Source organism: Triturus cristatus, chromosome 7 (genome assembly GCF_964204655.1).
Source record: "Triturus cristatus chromosome 7, aTriCri1.1, whole genome shotgun sequence".
Classification (NCBI taxonomy): Eukaryota; Metazoa; Chordata; class Amphibia; order Caudata; family Salamandridae; genus Triturus; species Triturus cristatus.
In genome coordinates, this window is record NC_140590.1 from 560,527,129 (window position 1) to 560,545,224 (window position 18,096).

An 18,096-nucleotide genomic window follows, 5' to 3' on the forward strand; every position below is an offset into this window, starting at 1 on the left:
GAGTTCTCATACATGTGACTGTTCTATTCTACTCACAAGTCTCACCTGTTCAGTATGCCAGTTTCATCACATTCCCTAACATACAAAAAAAGATTTTCTGGCTCGTAGCTGCGACACCTTGTTAACAGTAACTCTGCCCTGTTTCGCTGGAATACCCCAATATTCCAGATGAGAGTAGCCAACTCAATCAACATATTCAAACAGAACCTCTGAAGCTACCTCTTTAAAACAAAAATCTAGAAAACACTGTCAAACAACTTCCAACTTACTATATTGTTTTAAACTTGCCAACTGTCTCCAACAAATCTGGGCATTATCATTGTATGTGCCATTTTCTTCAACCTATTTACATTACTTCTGTGAGTAAAACCAAATAACTTCTTAACACTTAAAGGGAGTAATGAGGATGCCAAAGCTGAACAGTGGTTATCTGCAGGACTCAGGTGAGACAGAACATCTTACGAGCTTTGGAAACCCAACTCTGATAAAAATCAGTCTATCAATCTGAAAAATGCACCATGTGTCTTAAGGTATCAGTAAACTACAACAGGTTTGAAGGCGGGTTGCACTCGGAGACCAAAGTCTGACGACATCGGAGTGAACTCCTCCTGAGCCCTGATCAGCTGGCTAGTCTCTACCAAAGTGTCCTTTTCAAAGTGCCCGTAAGTACGTAGACACTCAGTCCACACACCTTCGCGCATGTGTAGGTACTATTTTTTTCCCTTTTTCACGGGGCACTTCACACTTTGTCATTCACCACTTTCACCACACGGTCCTGAAGAAAGCCCCCTTCGAACACTCTTGCGGGCTGAAACATTTAAATCCATAGACAACAATAAAGATAATAAATTATTTTTTTAGTTGCACCACACATTTTTTAATCATATCCTGAGCCGTCGCTAATAAAGTTCACAGGCAAGGGTTCTCAGAGGTATTTTTAACTCAACTCACGTCACATCATACATCATACACCTGCACCACACCAGCTCCGGTGTAATCAGGCGTCGTGGCACAACCGGAGTGGCATTCGGTTGTCTTACTAATAAGTGTTCATTGCAACGAAAGGAACCCTTTTTAGCAGCCTTAGATTAACAAAAGAATGAGGGAAAACAAAAAGGTTCTACACTTCTGCCTTGCAGATTGCATGCAGCACCTTGATGCTCATAGTGCGATGAAGTACAGTACAAAGATTATTACTTGTGATCTGCAGGCAACACAAGGGTCTCTCTCAAAAAATGGATAGAAAAAAAAAAAACTACTAAGCTGCCTACCTGAACTACAAGTCTGTGGTCTGCATATTAGATATTGTGCTTTACAGACACAAAAACGTTCTATGCATTTTTTATGATGCATCAAACCTATGAAGAGACTAAATTTCCAGCAAAGGCATTAACTGCTAGTGTTATCTTACTGTGATCATACCATAGAAATTACAAAGCACACAAAGATCTCTGCAGTGGGTGCCTTAACACATTTAAAAATGCATTTTGTTTGTGACCAATTAAAAAAGCCAGAATAGAACTACGATCTCATTTGTCTGAATTGCCAATTTCTTGGGGCAGAGTGTCAAAAACTAAATGAGTAAGTTCACTATGAAGTGTGGAGAAGTGTGGCTCAATGGTTAGAGCGGCAGACCCTGATGCAGTGGTCTGGCCCGGCACCAGGTTCAATTCCCGCCTCGGCGGCTCTTGGATTCAATTTCCCCGGACCTGATAATTCTCGCCTCGGTGCCTATTCTAATCATGGGTCCCACTGTGCAACTCTGGGCAATAGCTTGCTTAATCTCCACAATGGCCCCCACAGCGCTAGGATGCCTGGCTTCACCTTGGGGGGTGCCCAGGAGTGGACATCTCACAGGAAAACCAGGAAGGGTTCCACAGCGGTATGAATACAGCGCTACGAGACCTCTGGGTAGAAGTGCGCTATATAAGTACAAATACATTAACATTTAGGCTTCGTTCCTTATAATCCTTTGCCTGTTGCCACCCCCCGAAAGCTAATCTATGGGATCTCAGGGCAAATTATTTTCATTTTTCAGCACGGACGGATACAGCAATAGTACAAGAAACTGGAATAGAGTCAACTGCTCAGCAAATAGGAACGATACCCAAATATTGTATAAAAACTTTGGATAAATGCCTGCCTGTAAAAACCAAGGCAGTTGTCGTAGTTCAAAAAGACTCCCAAACATAGTTTGGGCTGCTAGGAACATGAAGAAGGATGCAATTGGTGTCATGAAAAAGAAACATGAACAGCTGAGACTGATCAGCAAAAGGATCAATTAAGCGCGAGTCAAATTGATAATTGTACATAATGTAACTAACAAAACCATATTTACAGATATTGTGTCTGCGTATTTACGCAAATGGAATTTGGACAACTGACCAACGAGCGGATCAAGTTCAATACTAAGGCTGGGCGTAGTGTGCGTAGCGGGGCTACGCTGAGTGCTACGGAGCCGAAAACAAACTCTGTGAAACTCCGCGTAGCTCCGCTACGCCACCCACCTCCCATCCCCCCCTCCCCCCCCCATTAACAATTGAAAACCAATTACATTAAATAACCTTAAAGTACATAAAAACCACTTACTTAGGCTGCGTCGTCCCCGGGCCACCCTCCTCATCTTCATGGCTGTTTCTGGAAAAATCAGCGCATGCGTGCGCGCCCATCCCCGTTAAAGTTATTTAATTTAATTGTTTTTCAATTGTTAATAGGGGGTGGGAGGTGGGGGCCGGCCAGCCAACTCGCAGAACGCGGAGTAGGCAAATCTCCGCACACTCTGCAGGCGGAGCGGAGTTCTCCGCCCACGGTTATTCAATACACAAAAGGCCAGATAAAGAACCAGTGCCCTTGCACTCAGTAAGCCAAACAGGGCAGCTCATTTTCTATTATTATTATGCATCCATAATAAGCAGGTAAGGTAACAACGCACCCGCTAGTTGCATTATTATTACTCTCACATTAATGCTCCATTGTATCAGGAGCTATTTGCGATTTCCCTTCATTCAGGGGTAGGACCGGATGAATGGAAATGCAGATCCAAAATCCTTAGACAACTTTAGGCCAGTATCACTACTTCCAGTTGCTTCTAAAGTGCTGGAGAAGTTGGGAAACCAGCAACTCACTTCCTTTCTGACAGAGAATAACCTACTTCACACCCCTCAATGAGGGTTCAGAGCCCGCCGGAGCACTTTATTAGAGGTCTCAAAGTCCATTAAGTGTAGTTTGGTTTCGGGACTCAATGTGGGTCAGGTGCTGTTGGACCGATCAGCAGCATTTGATACTGTGGATCATAACATCTTGCTGTACAGGTTAGAGCACCTGGGGTTAACAGGTTCTGCACTGAGCTGGCTGAGCTCCTTCCTGGAAGGACCAGAGCAGGTGGTATGGATGAAGCCATATGGTTCAAGAGGAAAAAAGTTGAGGTGGGGGTGCCGAAAGTCTCCTCTCTTAGTCCCACTCTCTTCAACATTTACATGTCTCCTTTGGCATATTTGGTAGATTCCGATAACATCAAGAGAATCTCATACGCAGATGATACTCAACTTCTGCTAGTGCATGATGGGGATCTTGCGAGGGGTCCAATTGCCAGTGGCACGGTGGCCCTTTTGACTGACTGCAGGTCATTAAAATTGCCTTATTGGCCTGGTGGGACCCCCTTTCACAATGGGTTGGTGCCTTGCATGAAAGTGCCCGCTCTGCGAGGGGTGCAATTGCCAGCGGCACGGTGGCCCTGCTTGACTGACTGCAGGCCACTAAAATTGCCTTATTGGCCTGGTGGGACCCCTTTTCACAATGGGTTGGTGCCTGGCATGACAGTGCCCCTTCTTCAACGGCAGTGGCTAGGAATATGGGTGTGATGTTTAATGTACAGCTCTCGTTTGGGGGTACAGGTGTCAGCAGTGGTGAAAACCTGTTTTTGGATTCTGCACATGTTGAAGTTTCTTCCCCTGCTTCCTAACGAGGCCCTAGGTACAGTGGTTAGGTCTCAGATTATATATAGGCTGGATTATGCCAATGTCCTGTACCTCCGGCTAACAAAATACCTAGGCTGTCCGGAAATCAATTAAACAGAGTGTGCCTGACAGTACCCTACCGGCTGAAAATCAGCTGACCCGGTTCAAACCGAGTGTCACTGATTTTCATATTTGTTGCACCTCTTGGCCACTTGGTGGAACCAAAGCAGTACAATGGCCCCACGATTGAAGTTGATATGGCAGCAGGAGTGGAGCAATGTGCGGGAGAGTAGAGAACGATGTGTGATAATGGTAGGGCAGAACTGTTGTTCTGGCACTGGCTCGATGGTGGTTCTAAATGAGCACAGTAGTGGGAAAGGCACAGTGGGGATTCAAGTGCCATTCATTGGCAAGGGATGGGTACGGGAGCTTAGGCCCTAACAAGCTGCAACACGAAAGATATAAAGTGCGGGGAGAGGATAAGGATAATTAAGAGCGGTGAAATACCCGTGAATAGCAAGGGGAGGGGGGGGACGTCCAGGCACTAATATGGATATGGGGGGTGGGTAATGGTCGGTACTTAATACGGCAGGGGGGGTGAGAAAGGCTTGGGGTAGGGGTAACGCTCGTGAGGGAAGATGGTTTCTCTGGATGCTGGATGTTCAGTGCAGGTTTGCGAGTAGTCAATGGAGCCTGCTGAACCACAGTAGGCAATAGCGGAGACCAAAGGAGGAAGCGATGTGGCCCTATTCGCAGAGCTGCCGACTTGAAAGCGGCTCAACATACAGTGAGTGATCCTGGGCAGATAGGTTAATGTCCTCAACCTACCACAAACTAGGTCTTTGGCATGGGGGTGACGTACTGAGTATCAGGAAGAAGGCTTCAATGTGGAGTCGGGTTAGAATTTCGGAGTCAGGTTGAAGGGCAGACAGAGCGGGTGCGAATGGGAGCAATGAGAGGAGATGCAGGAGGCCCATTTTAGGAGTTGTTCAGATTGTAATTGGGCACAGGAGCGCAAGGTTGTTACACGAGACAATAGTAGTACATGGCGCGGTATAAGGGGGAGACGAGGTGGGCCGAGGCTCGGACAGGTTGACTCAGGAGCAGGGTGTTGTTTGAATCTCAGAGTGAAGTTTGAATCTCGGCGTGGCTCAACATCCTGTGAGCCTGGGCGGATGATATATCTCACAGAATACCGCAAAAAAGGTATTTGTTCAGGGGTGACACAACAGGGGCAGCTAAAAAACACTTCAATATCAGAGGCAGGTTAGAGGGAGACAAAGTGCGTAAGTGGGGGTAGCGAGAAGGGAGGGGCATAGGGGGCCCTCGTTTCGCCAGGTTAAGTAAGACTGTAACTGGATTCTGAATCCCTCCAAAACTGAATTCCTCCTCCTCTCCACCTCACTTTCTCTTCCTCCGGTTCAATCATGGATGGATCAGATGAATCTACTTAACAATAAACCCATCATTGTCGACAGCGCAAAATCCCTTGGTGTCATTCTCGACAAAAAACTCAATCTACTCTCCCACATCAATTCCATTGCAAAGTCTGCTCGATACCAACTGCGCCTTCTTTGGGGAATTTGTCGCTTCTTCCCGGAGCAAGACCTTAAAACCCTGGTCCAATCGCTGGTTCTCTCTAGATTAGACTACTGCAATGCTCTTCTTACTGGCCTCCCCAAATCCCTCCTGTCCCCCCCTTAAATCTGTTCTCCATTCAGCAGCTCGTTTCATATATGGGGCCAAAAGCGACCACATCACACCCGTTTTATCCACCCTTCGTTGGCTTCCCATCGAGACAAGATCTATCTACAAGACTGCCTGTATCACCCACAAAGCCTTGCACTCCTCCTCTCCTCGCTACCTGGCAAATAAACTGAAACTCTCTGGAGGCTCTAGACCATCAAGTAATGCGGAAAATATATTGCTTGAACCTCCCACTTTCAAAAAGAAAAGATCGATGGCCCAATCCTTTTCGGGCAACGCAGTGAGAATCTGGAACTCCCTTCCGCCTCAGCTCCGGACCACCACCTCTTCCTGCTCCTTCAAAACTGACCTCAAAGTTCTCCTCCTTCAAAGACACTTCCAAATCTAATTCACGCTCTCTCTATTCCCTGAAGGAAGTCCTTCCACTATACAAAAGTCTGTACTCCATGCCTATAGAAGTGCCTTCCCAGTGTGTTTTTGTGTTTTGAGTGTCTGCCATTTATTGCAGTAGTATACCTCTACTTGTATCTTGTACGCTTATGTAACTTGCACACGTCACTTTTTCCTCCTGTAACGTATCGTTTGCTACCTCTTCTTGTATTTTGTTTGCTTTTGATACATGCACAATTGTCACTTTTGCCTCATGTAATGTAATGTTTGCTTTTTTAACATGCCCACTAGTAATTTTCTCCTCATGTAACGCTGCTGCTCCTATTGTGAAGCGCTCCGACACCTTCGGGTAAAGTCAGCGCTATATAAAAACGCATAAAATACAATAAAAAAAGTTAGGGGTCTAATTACTATGTTAAGGCGGGGTGCCAGGCTGCCCAGGGGGAGGTTTTTGCAAGATAAGAAGTCCGGCAGTGTGGGGGAAAACACTGGGTGGCACGCACTTGGGCAATTTAATGCTCAACAAACCGGGCCCGACCTACGGGAAGATCGGCCATCCGTCATGCAGAGCAGAACAGTGCCTCATGTGCCTGCAATCATGGTAGCGTGTTTTAGGGTGGGGGGGGGGGGGTCGGGGGGGGAGGGAGGGGCACAGATAAAGCGCTTTCGGCTTACAATGTAGCATTTCTGAACAAATTAGGTGCCGCTGTAATTCAACTGGTGCTGATTATAATGTTGTATTACCCCAGCTGGCGTTTTGCTGCGTCTCTAACACCGAGGTACCCGTGGCCAGGGCTTTAAGTGGGACGAAAAATCTGGTGGGTCTCTCAAATGGGCGTGGTGGATGTAATTAAGGGCGTGGCTTAAAAACACGTATGCTAAAAACCTGTGCTTAGCATAGTGTGCCGCCCCACTGGTATTTGCGTTTTCTGTCATTGCATCCCGATATATGATACAACAAGTAACATTACACATACAATGAGCCAGGTCTATTGGCTTTGTCAATGGTTGTTAGTTGCATAAGATAAATAAGCAGTAGCTACGGCTTTGTTGTATGTAATATTGAAAATGCTTCAGTGCTGAATTGATGAGACTGAAAGAACTATAACGAGTCTCGTTGAAGTTACATTAAATGCTTTGAGCAGTGGCACTGCTGCAGAGTAAAAAAAAAAAAAACACCCTGAGGGTGAGGGTAATAATGGACAGCCCAATAGAGATGCGTCTGACCACCTGCTTTAAGAATTGCCTGTGCCCAGCACCGGCAGGTGCCGGCCCACTTTAAGTCCTGGATGTAGCCCTCTGGCAGTGTTAGCTACTTGCCGGGCATGGGGAGGTCATGAAACTGCCATGTTGAAAGCACTGAAGTGCAAGCTTTCCACACTGATCTTCACTGCGTTAAAACAGATTTGTAGGGCAGATTGAGTGCGTGTGTGTTTTTTCTCAGATTTCCAAAAAATGCTGTCACTGAGAAGAGAAGATACACTACTGTTTTTAAATAAACAGGGCATGTCGTGCTGAGAAATGCGAGCATAGTACCATTCGGAATATATCTCGGAGGAGCGGCACTAGCCTCTCACGCTGGCCACAGCTGTGCTTGTATACCTGCTAAGGAAGGTAAAGGTGAGTATGGACCCCAAATCCTTTTTCTTTGTAACTCCAGATTTCCCGGGAATTCTTTTTACACAAATAGCACCCATCAGTTTCAAATTCTGAAAGGTTAAAAATACTTTTGAGGCTGCATTTATTTTTATTCCAGAAAAACTAGATTTTAACCACACTCTTGACAGGAGTGGATCGCTCAATTAATATCAAACGCCACCTACATTGAAAAAAAGCGACTTGTTTTTAGGTCGGAAGGCCGTGGCAGAACACGGTAAAATGCAGGGAGGGAGTGTAACGATGATACAGTGCCATCAGATGGGATGTGGGGGGGGGGGGGGGGGGGTGAGGAGGCTCATAGCAGGCACAATGATGGGACAGGCAGGTGGGACCATAGGGCAAGGTTGTCTGTTCTCCGCCCTCGACTGCCGGGCTGGCTCCAACTCGCATGCAGGGTGGACTCGAGGAGCCGCTGGTTTCCTTGGATAGTGGTTTCGGGCCCAGTCTTTATTCCCCAGCCTTTCATACAAAATATGCAGCAAAAAGCAACTGTTGAACCTCATCCTGGTTATGCATTGATCCACTATAAAGTTGCCTTAATGAAGCGCCAAAGTGTTAGACATTCCAAATTATATTTGATAGTTGATAAAATATTTGAACTCAACATTTTTGCTCTCGTGTCAACTCCCTAATCCCCATGTGTTTTCAAATGCAGCAGGTTGCAAATGCATGTTTGACTAATGTGCTGGTTTTGTTCGACTTGCATTTGTTTGGTAAAACGCATCTCATCGCTATTGTTGATGGGGAAACAAGCAGCTTCTGGACACCTCTTGGGAGAAAGTGAATGACCACATTTTTCAATTCAGTTTGTTCTTCTCTTTCGTTATTGTGAATCGTCTGTTTTCCAAAGATTCACTGAAGTATTGTATAGTGTACTACAATAAGTTTGACTTGTAAAAATGTATTTGGACCTCATATACACTGTACGTACACTGTCTACATATCATGCATCAGTGAAGAAAGCAAGCAATAATAAAAGGAAAGCGTTCCATAAACACCGGTAAAACACTGTTTCTGCTGTTTTTTTATGGCGCGAAAATGAGTAACCACTGAAAAGCACTGTTTTTTAAAGTATTGAAATCACTGAAAAACACTGGAAAAACACCACCAGAATATACCTAAAATAGAAACTGAAAACAGGAAAGCCTAAAAATACCTAATCCAGTGGCTACTGGTTATGCAGAATATGGCAATCCATTTACTCTTTAAGATTCTAAAATGTACCTCTGTGTCATCATTTCGGGAAAGACTTCATGGACTGCCAGTCCGGCAACATATTCGGTATAAACCACTGACTAACATACCAAGCCCTCCACAATAGAGGACCTATGTACCTGAATCAACACATTGTGGTATACAGGCCCAAGAGGCTGCTGCGTTCTAGTTTTGCGGTTATTATTGTGGGTCCCCATTTTCAAAAATATTGGAGGGGCGGTCCTCCTTCACTCTTAAAGCAGCAGGTTTGTGGAACAAACGGCCTGAATACGTGAAACTTCTCTGTGGAAACAAAATTTAAAAAAAGAACTGAAAACATTTTTATTTAGAGCCTAGTAATGATTGGGAGTGGACACATTCTCAGTGTATTGGCCTTTTGTATGCCTAAAAGTGCTGGAACACTCCTTGGAGTAGCTGTGTGATACAGAAATGTGTTTATTCGTTCACTTACACAGACCCCCTGCAAATCCAACCCAGCATACCTTCTCCTTTATCAAGCGCATTATGAAACATGTGTCCGCAATTCCAGAACTTCCGGGTAGCATAACAACCAATCTCTGGCTCAATCTATTCTGGGAGTGGGAGGGACTGTAACGCAAAAAGGTGACCATAAGTTTGGAGCAGGTCTCCTCTTTATGGTTCAGATCTCTTTATTTGCATTTTCATATGAAATGTAGTGACAGAGCGTCGCAACACTCCCCTTATTTAGTATATTGCATTGATAACAAAGAAGAAATAAAACCCCTTCCCAACAAAAGACCCTTGCCTCCCCACCCACCTCTTGGTACTCAATGTGATGGAATATAATACGTGTTACACTACATACCTCTACAGGATTCTGTTTGACTGGAGTCTGTCTGTGGTTCAAAGGAGGGAGGGTGGGTGTCAATGTTGGTCAGACGGAGTAGTGGCAGGTATTTGGGACAAGTACGTTCCCAGAATTCAGTCAAGAGTAGCTCTATGAACAGATGCAAGAGGTCCCCCTACAAGGCACTCTGGGCAGCGAGTGTAATCTTTTTATCCCCAGTATATGCCAGAGGTAGTGGAGCCACACCTGGTGTGTTGGAGTACGTTCTGTGCCCCAATGCGCTAGTATGTTCTGGAGTGCAGCTCCCAGTGCCAACGCCATCGGTCTTTCCCTACAGGATTTTAATGGGAAAGTAAGTGGGTTAGGTAGATTTAGAATCGTGTAAGCAAGGAATCTGGGAAGTTGCATGTCTAGATTTGAATCAATATCATCTATGATCGGGGTCAAGTACTAAGCTATTTTAGGGCAATCCCTTAGTAAGTGTAGCAGTGTTCCGGGGAGTCACAGCCCCTCCAGCAATCCAGACTTCGCTCTGGCCTTCCTTATTGTAGGCCTACCAGCGTGAGGTGCGAATGTGTGGCTATCCTGGTGGAAGTTTGGATGCTGGCTGTGTTGTGTGCTCTGTGTTGTGCTCTATAATACACATCCCCATTCTTTCGGTGTCAATTGCCTCCCTACTCTCGTCTCCCACCTCCTCTGGTTTGCATTTGAAAGTGGCAGTGTAGGCTGGTGCAAAATGCTATATAATTCAGTGAGAGGCTCTTTATCCGAGGTTTTGGTTACTAGCCACTTCTCAAAAGATGTAAGGTACCTCTGGGCCCCAATGCGATTAGGTGTGTACATCAGCCAATGTCCCCCTGCAAATAGTGAATCCGCTTGGATTCTGGCATGGCATACTCCATGCGCAGTTGGGCAAATGATAACATCCTTAGTCATCGAACAAATGACCCATCGTGCGGCACTTCACATGCTGCCCTGGTAAGAACCCCATCTTAATTGTGCCTGGGGTGAAGACAACATTACCCAGGGGAACGACGAGAGGCCTTTATGTAGTCCCACCTGAACCCAGACCTCCATAGAAGCCCTGGTAATGGGAAAGGAGTAGAGGCTCCTGGGGCAGTATGGCTTCAAGGGGTGCTGCTCTGCTATCGCTCGATCTTGAAATACCCAGCGCTTCTCAGATTCTTCCCTACTCCATTCCACCAGGTACCATAGCTGTGCTGGTTGATAGTATTGTAGGAGGTTAGGAAGACCTAGGCCCCTTCATTAGTGAGTCTAACTCTGCCTTTCGCATTCGGGTTTGACTGTCCGCCCAAAGAAGCAATTAATTTCTCGTTGTAAGGCCTGGATCATCCCTATAGGGATGTCACTGGGAGGGTCTTGAATAGAAATAGGATCTTGGGCAAAGCAGTCATTTTAAGAGCAGTCACCCCTCCGAGCCAGGAGAGCCAATAGTGCCTCTATCAGGACAAGTCTTCTTTAAGGTGATGGAAAAAGGACACCTAGTTTAAGGCGGTGGTCGCCTGTATCAAAGAGGCTCGTTGGATCACGAAGTATGGAATGGACATGGGTGTCCACTGTATCGGATATTGTGCTGCGAGTTGTTACATTGTTGCCAGCGATGCCTATAGGTTAAAGAGCCTAAGATTGACCAATGTTAACACGGAACCCGCCACCTGGCCGAAGGTCTCCAGTTCAGCCAGAAAGGCAGTGATGGGATTATCTAGTGCCACCAGAACGTCATCTGCATTCAGGCTGATGGTATGTAGTTCCCCACCAAATGTGACTCCACTGATGTTGAGATGGTTCTGAATCCACTGGGCTATCGGTTCCATGTAGAGGAAGAACAACAGGGGCTAGAGTAGGCACCCCTGGTGTGTGCTTCTGCCTTTGGGAATTGGAGCTGAAGCTTTTCCTATTACTCGGACTGCTGCGCAAGGATGGCTATAGTTGCTTAGGACCCATGCCCAGAATCTCTCACTGAAGTAGAGGAGCACCGCCTCGAGATATGGCTAGTGCACTTGATCGAAAGTCTTCTCTGAGTCAATTGTTAAGAGCATTTTCTCCCTGTTGGAATGTTTGGCTTTATCCATTAGGTGAGGGAGGTGTTTACTATTATTTCAACACAGTATATTAGGTATAAACTCTGCTTGAGAGATTAGGTTCAGCCTGCAAAATCCCCGGCGAGCTTGAAGAATACTGGTAAAAAGTTTAATATCTACGTTAGAGGGATATTGGGCAGTACGAATGTTGTTTATTCTTTCCAGGCTTAGGAATAACCACAATGGTCACTGTCAACATCAAAGAGGGAAAGACTCAGGCCCATAATTGAGTTAAAGATCCAGCTCAGAATTGGAGCTAGGATGTGACAAAATGTTATGTAAAAATGAGCTGTCGGGTCTCTGCAATTTCAAGGGTTTGTGGCGGAAGATAGCGGATACAACCTTTTCAATTTGGGTTGAGCAGTCTAAGCAAGCTGCTTGCTCCGGGGAGAACAATGTCGTGTTTGGCCCTGGACGATATGAGGTGGGGCCTTCTGGGTCGAGAGTTTGCCCCGTGTAGAGCTCTTTATAGAAATCCTGAAAGGTGAATGCTATGCGGTTGTCTTCCACTATCTCAGTGCTGTCTGGAGCCAGAAGAGTGTGTACCCCGCCACCTGTCTTTGTGCTCGCAGTCTGTTGGCTAAGCGCTGTCTGCATTTGTCTCCCTCCACGTAGAAGGAGAGTCAGAGGCGAATCACTGCGTATTCAGGTCAATACCCGCCAATTGACGCCATACTCCTGGGACGCCTGTGTATTGGTAAATGGGCTCAAGTTCACTCACTTGTTGGGATAAGCAATCTCTTTTCCCTACGGAGCTTGCGGTCTGCAGCAGAAACTGGTATCAATTCCACCCTTATTACAGCTTTTAGAGCTTCACAAAGTGTGGCGATAGAGGTGTCCAGCGTGTCATTGATTCCTGAGAAGTTAACTGTTGCTTGACTCATCCGATTCACTACCTTGGGTCTATGTAGGAGGGTTTCCCGCATACTCCATGTCCAGGTGAGATGGCCTACTGGGGGAAGCACAATGATGAGGGACACTGCTGTGTGATCTGATAAGGTGCATGGTTCTATCTCTAATACCGTTAAAGTGTGTAGGTCCTGCGTCCCTAGAAAATAGTCAAAACGGGAGTATGTTTTATGAGCGTGAGAGTAAAAGGTATAATCCTGTGTGCGCGGGTGGTGGTCTTGTCAAAGATCCCACAGCCCCTTCTCTTGGAGCCAATGTGTTCCTTCCCGCGATAAGGCCCCAGTGAGACCTTAAAGCTCCGTTGATCTGTCTAGATCGTTGTTGAATACCAGGTTGAGCCCCCCCTCCCCCACCAAAGTATCAGCCATTCTGTTGTGAACAACACTTCTGACACTGGCCAGCGTAAACAGCTTTTCTGACCTTCATTTGGGGCATATAGGGAACCTAATATGAAGGTGTAGTCACAAGTAATTACAGTGTGTGCGAGGAGTCTGCCCCTTATTTCTGCAAATTTGGACCCCACTTTGACACGGGCTACACCCGTGGTCTTGGAAGAAGCAGAATATAGGAATTGCTGGGGGAAGTCTCTGGCCTGGAGCCGGTGTCAGTCACTAGTCACTAGGTTTGTCTCCTGGAGGCGGCAGATTTCTGCCCCAGATTGGTCAAGTTAGGATAGAATAGCTCGGTGTTTGACAATGTTATGGAGGCCTTTCACATTTAGGGTGAGGACCTTTAAGGTAGCAAGTGATGTGGAAAAGGGATAGGTGACAGCTTCTCTCAAACCTGGCCTCCAAATTGTGTCCCCCCCCCCGTGCCCTCTCCAACTAAAGCTGAGCCCCTGTGTGGATGTGTCAGGACTAACGTGTAATCTCATATGGAAAGTACTTTTCCCAAGAACAGCAACATTGAAAAACAGCATAGAAAACCTGAGCGCCAGGTTCAAAGCTTCAAGGGCAATCTTACTGTCCCTTCGGGAGGTAAAGAGAAATGGTCAGAATAGTGGCTCAAGCCCCCAGCTCCCCCATTCAATCAATCCAAGAGGAGAAGAAACCTTTGAGACCCAGCGGTGTCACGTAGGTTTTGCTCTATCAAGGACTCCAGACAGCGAATTCAGCACTGCCTTTCTTTCCAGTGCTATGGCCTCTGGGTTAGGCCTCAGTCCACCAGCTGGTGTCTTATGTCCCTGCCATTGTGGGCTTCTGCTTTGGTCTTGTGGGACAGATTGCTGGTCTCCGATAGCTGGGTCTTCAATGCAGAGTATCTGACATGCCTCCGCCAGCGATCGTAGTAGATACATCTAAAAGTAAGGTGAGCTGGAAAAAGTGGTCCCAGGAATAAGAGATCCTGCTCCACTTCCTTGTCGTGGCTGGTTTAATGGCCTTCAATAGCCGAGACCCGGTCTCCGATGGCCTCTAGGTCACAACACTTCTTTTACTGTCATTTGATAGATCTTATTTGACTGCTTGCAGGTCTTCCTTAAGAAATGTGAACAGGGCGTCAAGAAAGGAGCGAGTTACTAGTCGCTCTGGGTTGTCAAAATTGGGTAGATGGCCTGGGCCAGATGTTGATGGACGTTTCCCAGCTGGGATGCCAGCAAGATTAATTAGGATATCATTCAATATGCATGGGTGTGAAATTTATGGGCGACTGCAGCTATGACAGCAGGCCACTGGGAGGGAAGGTGCAGATGCGGCTGTCGCAGAGTCTCCTTACTGACCCAGTCTGCTAATCCGGTGTGCACAGGCGGAGTTGAATGGGCCACGATGTGTCAAGGAGCCCCTCCGAGACCCAGTAAGGTTATGGCTCACAGCTATAGGTGCACGGTGGGGGCCCCCTAGCTGCCACCAAGGCCCTGGAATAACAGCTGCGGATGGGCCCTGCCCTAGAGGATGGCGACCTTACAGTAGACTGTCTTTGTTGGAGGCGTTGTCCCCCTCTGGGATTTTCCCTTGCTGATCGCCACCTAGGCCATAGGCCCCATGAGGAGGTTGTGGGTATGGCACTGCCTGGCCCAGCCCTAGTATGGTCCTGAAGGAGGTATTGGAGGTTAACGCACACCAGCCCCCGCCTGTGACGGCTTGACTTCAAAGCAGGTGAGCAGGGCGGCAGCAAGTGTCCAGACCATGGCAGACAGACGGGGCCATCAGGAGCAGGCGCCACAAGGCATGTGCAAATGTGGCAGGCTGGGCGCGCTTTGACTCACCTCTGTTGCACTCTCCTAGGGTGGTGGAGTGAGCAAAAGAATGATGATGCATTAAACCCAGATCAGTTGATTGGGGGCGAGTGTTTGATTTGCTCAAGCGCTCCGTCCATCATCCCCTTTGGTATCGCTCTGCACTCTCCTAGTGGGCATTGGGTGCCATTAAGACCAGATCCAGCCCACTGCTGATTGATCTAGACGGCTGAGCTGATAAGCTGATTTGCAACTGAGGCCCAGGTCATAGGAGCGGGAAGATCAGGACCGGGCAGCACTTGGCGATCATCAGAGGGCAGCTGGAGAAATTGCACATGTGGCGCGGCCAGGCTCACCTCCAATGCGACTTTGCTGGGGATGTCGTGTAGACTAGCTTGGCCCATGTCCAGTACGACCAGGTGATGAGGCAGGCGAGTTGCTTGTAGGCAGTTACGCAGCTTGTAGTGGTGGGCGAGTCTGAGCCGGGCCGATTGAGTCAGGCTAACGGCTGTTCTGCAGTGCCCGGCAGGGCCCCGTTGTATGTTTCTATAGGGACCACCCAGGGTCTCCTCTGCTGGGCATTTAGGGCCAACAAGTGGCTTAGTCCGGGAGTGAGAATGGAGAGACGAATAGACACGTCCTACCTGTCCGCCATCTTGGCCAGGCCTCATGACTCCTCTTTAACCAATCCTAGTACTTGCATGGAAGTACAACTTGCTGATTGGCTGCTTATCCTACATGTGTTACAGCTGCGTGCAAACCACTGTACGAGCGGACTGTTACTAGGCTGATTCTATGCCTTTATGTGCTCTGTAGGTAGATGAATGAATTAGTTACAGAACTGATACCGATAGACTGTCTTGCTGCTACCTTCGGTGATAGGGGTAGCGCTAACAGCTACAGCAGCTTGGAAATTTGGCTAAGGTTGATTCTGTATGGTGAGATTGTGCGACGGTCGGACCTCTCTTGTGAGATTCCCGTGTTTGCTGGGCCAGCCTTTTTTCCTGCATTGTTGCCCATGGTTCAGGATCGGTCGACGACTGACATGAGTCTTAATTGCGGGGTCCACAAAATTTCATACCAACCACCTTGTAGTTCACCTGACGGGTGCGCTTGCAGATTTTAGGACTTGGATCTTGCTCAGAGTTTTAAGTGTGGCAGGTCTTGCCAGATGTCAGACCCAGCAGTAAACAAAAACTGGGTTTGAAACGTTTCCCTATTGGGCTCACTTTAGTTGTGGAATAAAGTAGAGCATATAGGACTCCCGTCTGCCGGTGCTTATAGTAGATGAGTAACAAGACAAGAGGGATCAAAGCAGAAGGTGCTTATCCAAAGGGAGGCGACCTCCAGAAGCAGCTGCCATGCCTAAAGATGAAGCACGGCGGATGTGAAGTGGGCGCTGCATCGGTGCTTATAGCAGAGTTGTAACATGGCAGAAGGGAGCAACGCTTAAGGTACTGCCCCAAAAGAGTGCGGCCTCCGGAAGCGGCTGCCATGCTTAAAGACAAAACATTGCGGCCGTGAATCGGGCGCTGTGCTGATGAAAGGAAATAGACAAACGCCTGTGTGATGCTGTTTTAGGATTTTAAAAGTACCTCAACCAGTAATTAAAATGGCACAAGTGGAAGGCTAAAGGTCATAGGGGCCTACTCGAGGGGAGGGAACAAACAACGAAGAGGAGGGTAAAATAGGAACAAATAACCACTTGGAGGCAAGGATTTTTAAAGGACACTGAAACAAACAGTGGGAAGTGACCGTAGAAGCGCTGTCTAGGCTGGACCTAAGAAGGGCGATTTTCAAACCACATAAACAGAGGAAAGGAAACAATTCTCTTGGGATCCCATGAACCTTGTTGTATTACAGTTCTGTCACTGGCAACCCATTCTTAGCTTAATGCTAAAAAACATTGATAACTGGCAACTCATCTCATAAAGGTTCATTAGGGAAAACAAACTAATCAGGTTTTAAAAAACAAAAAGAAAAAAAGCAATGGAAACAGATATCCTGTAGCTTGACAATGCACTTTCATTCTGTATAGTAAAAAAATTGCACATGTGAAAATGGCCACCATGTTTACATATAGATCTTGTAACAAGTCTACCAAACTTCTCTCAGTTTTATTCAAATCGTGTAAAATTAGAATGATAACAAATGTTTTCATATCATTAGGAATGCTTGTACGATGCTCTACGTAGTTAAATAATTCACTGAGATACATTGTGCCAAATTTCCACCCATGTGCAGAGCTCAGAAGCTTTCAGATACCTGCCCTGTACTGTTTAAATTCAAATAAATAAATGTTTAAAAACGAATACTTCTCCCTTTCTTTTCCTTCAGTACCTGAAGTTTCATCAGGTTTCATTATATTGGCTGTGCATTTGGAGTGTATACATGCCTCCAGTGAAGTTTTCAGATTATGTTTTCTCGGGCAGCCACCCTGCCTTGCATCCTATTAGCCTACTTCCACGTTCCTGTGTTTAGTGACCAACAAAATCTAGTAGTCAAAAGGCACAGTTTGGATAGCTATTTCAGATATCTCCTACATTTCATTTTTGAACACTGTGTATCTTGATTCTTGTAGTAAAACCAAGAACCAGATGAGACCCTATTTCTTCTTCCAATCAAAAGGAAAAATAGGTTCTAAGGTATCCTTTTCGGTATCGTTTTACAGTATTGTTTTATTCACATCTTTGAAACATTCCATGCTGCTTGTCCTACTAGGCAGTCTTCTGCTTGGAATTGGGGATGGGTGGGAAAGTTGGCGTCTTAAAGTTGCATAACAAGTTGGGTAACAGGTTGATTAACAATGGTCTTATAAAGCACAATATTACCCAAAAAGATACCAGACTGAGGTACCAGAAGGGACACGAGGGATCACTAGAAGGTAGATAGGAAAGAGATAATTCTTAAGGTCCTCCCTGAACAGAAGGTAATTCGTTTTACTTCTAAAACGTACAGGTAGCGGATTTTGTAAGGCCAGTTAATGAGCAGCCACCTGCTCTGCACTTTCTAAACTGGAAACCCTGTCACTGTTCACCAGGGAGCCTCCATCCGCCTGTTTTGCTTGCAAGTATTCAAGGGGTGTGTGGTGTCAGACCCCAATTGAAATGCACACTTTTGAATATGAGGTCTTCATTAATGGCGACATTCAGGAGTGCAACAACCTCGAAAGCGAAG

At 46.6% G+C, this 18,096-nt stretch overlaps 1 protein-coding gene across 1 annotated transcript in view; it reads right to left on the reverse strand.

Annotated features, from left to right (window-relative positions):
- Nucleotides 1-18,096, reverse strand: part of MRPL58 (mitochondrial ribosomal protein L58) — a 93,970-nt gene that overhangs the window by 19,634 nt on the left and 56,240 nt on the right. The gene's annotated exons all lie outside the window — the stretch shown is intronic.